The sequence below is a fragment of the Copadichromis virginalis genome, unplaced genomic scaffold (assembly GCF_057382275.1).
Source record: "Copadichromis virginalis isolate Kocher_CV1m ecotype Utaka unplaced genomic scaffold, C_Virginalis_male_GT1.1 unmapped_scaffold_3, whole genome shotgun sequence".
NCBI lineage: Eukaryota > Metazoa > Chordata > Actinopteri > Cichliformes > Cichlidae > Copadichromis > Copadichromis virginalis.
Genome location: NW_028188591.1, coordinates 285,991 through 288,490, shown reverse-complemented (window position 1 = coordinate 288,490; position 2,500 = coordinate 285,991).

Sequence of the window (2,500 nt, the reverse complement as noted above, 5' to 3'; positions counted from 1 at the left end):
AGGCGCCCTCCTGTGGATGACAGGTGCAATTGATTGTCAAAAGCAGATATCTAACAGCTTCTGACACTTTGTACCGCATTGAGCCAGCAGAGGGAGCCCCCCTGGTTCAATCCCAGTTGCACAGCAGTTGTGACCAGCTTCTGTCTGTGTGCTTTGGTGTGTGTGAGTGTGTGTGTGTGTGTGTGTGTTGACAGAGAGAGAGAGAGAGAGACAGAGAGAGAGAGAGAGAGAGAGAGAGAGAGAGAGAGGGAGAGATACAAAGGAATGTAATTCAAATTTTGCACTTCAGACCTTACTGTGTGTGTGTGTGTGTGTGTGTGTGTGTGTGTGTGTCTGTCTTTTACACAAAAAATGCACTTGCAACAACTTTAATATGGAATGTACTGGACTTCCCAGCTAGGCGCCCTCCTGTGGACGACAGGTGCAATCCCAGTTGCACAGCACTTGACCAGCTTCTGTGTGTGTGTGTGTGTGTGTGACAGACAGACAGACAGACAGACAGAGAGGGAGATTCAAAGCATCAGGACCAGGAGATGACACAGTGCTCCAAAGGCCTGGTTCTGCTGCCTCCTCCTCCACCCACCTGCTGCAGACGCTTCTGTGAAGGGAAACTGCTACATGTTATGTCACCGATCCCTGCCATGCTGCGTGTCTAACGACCCGGCAGGGCCTGCTGAGTACAGTGGTGGTGGAATCGGCCCGATCGGACACTCCTATCTGCCACTTTGACCTTTTTATTCCGTCAAATTTGGACCCATTTACACCAAGTCCAGAACCGTTGGTGCTATCGACATGGGGTCTTCACCAGGGTGTCCGGAGCACCCCGAAACCCCCCCGTAGACACCACTTTCATCCCTCTACGACACTTACTTTCCCAGTTATTCCATTTTATTCCGTCAAGCTCTGGCTATTACCCCCTAACCTAACCAACCCTCATCATACCTGCATTTGTCCACTGGAGGGAGACAAAAACACCAAGCTCTGAGATTCAAATTTTGAACTGCAGACCTCACAGTGTCTGTGTGTGTGTGTGTGTGTGTGTGTGTGTGTGTGTGTGTGTGTGTGTGTGTGTGTGTGACAGAGAGAGAGAGAGAGTGACACTTGCTGTGTATTTAAGAAACAAACGCTCAAAGAAACCAAACAGAATGACACAGGCAGAAAGACACTGTTTTATTTTGGTAACCAATGATGCATTTCTTCTCCCCTTGTACAGTACACCCTGAAGCCGTGTGTGGACCAGGAGATCAGCAGAACAGGAACCACAGAGCGTCAGCGGCAGACATCCAAGCTGCACAGGGCACACGCAGCACCAGGCAGAATTAATGACGTCCCTGATCCACAGCTCAAGCCCAGCCACCCGCTGCCTCCTCGCCGCCTCCTCCCGGGACCTTCAAGGACCACCCACCAGCCACTGGTACACATTCCAATCTTACACAATGGCCCCAGCATCACAGGGCATCTCCTGACATTAAAATCTATCCTGATTTCTGTTGTTTTTCCCTCATCTCTGAGCCTGTGAGTGTGAGTGTGAGTGTGAGTGTGTGTGTGTGTGTGTGTGTGTGTGTGTGTGTGTGTGTGTGTGTGTGTGTGTCTCTCTCTCTTTTACACAAAAAACACATGTCAGTTGTTAAGGAAAATGTTATAAAACACTTCTTCAGTAAAGACTCAGAGAAGAGAAACACACAGAACTTCTTGCTAGCAAGGGCAGCCTCCACTCTAAGAGACTCCAGTGAGAGAACTGCCCCGGTCTTTATTTTATACTCCATTGAGTGTGTGTGTGTGTGTGTGTGTGTGTGTGTGTGTGTGTGTGTGTGTGTTGACAGAGAGAGAGAGAGAGAGAGAGAGACAGAGAGAGAGAGAGAGAGAGAGAGAGGGAGAGATACAAAGGAATGTAATTCAAATTTTGCACTTCAGACCTTACAGTGTGTGTGTGTGTGTGTGTGTGTGTGTGTGTGTGTGTGTGTCTGTCTTTTACACAAAAAATGCACTTGCAACAACTTTAATATGGAATGTACTGGACTTCCCAGCTAGGCGCCCTCCTGTGGATGACAGGTGCAATTGATTGTCAAAAGCAGATATCTAACAGCTTCTGACACTTTGTACCGCATTGAGCCAGCAGAGGGAGCCCCCCTGGTTCAATCCCAGTTGCACAGCAGTTGTGACCAGCTTCTGTCTGTGTGCTTTGGTGTGTGTGAGTGTGTGTGTGTGTGTGTGTGTTGACAGAGAGAGAGAGAGAGAGACAGAGAGAGAGAGAGAGAGAGAGAGAGAGAGAGAGAGGGAGAGATACAAAGGAATGTAATTCAAATTTTGCACTTCAGACCTTACTGTGTGTGTGTGTGTGTGTGTGTGTGTGTGTCTGTCTTTTACACAAAAAATGCACTTGCAACAACTTTAATATGGAATGTACTGGACTTCCCAGCTAGGCGCCCTCCTGTGGACGACAGGTGCAATCCCAGTTGCACAGCACTTGACCAGCTTCTGTGTGTGTGTGTGTGTGTGT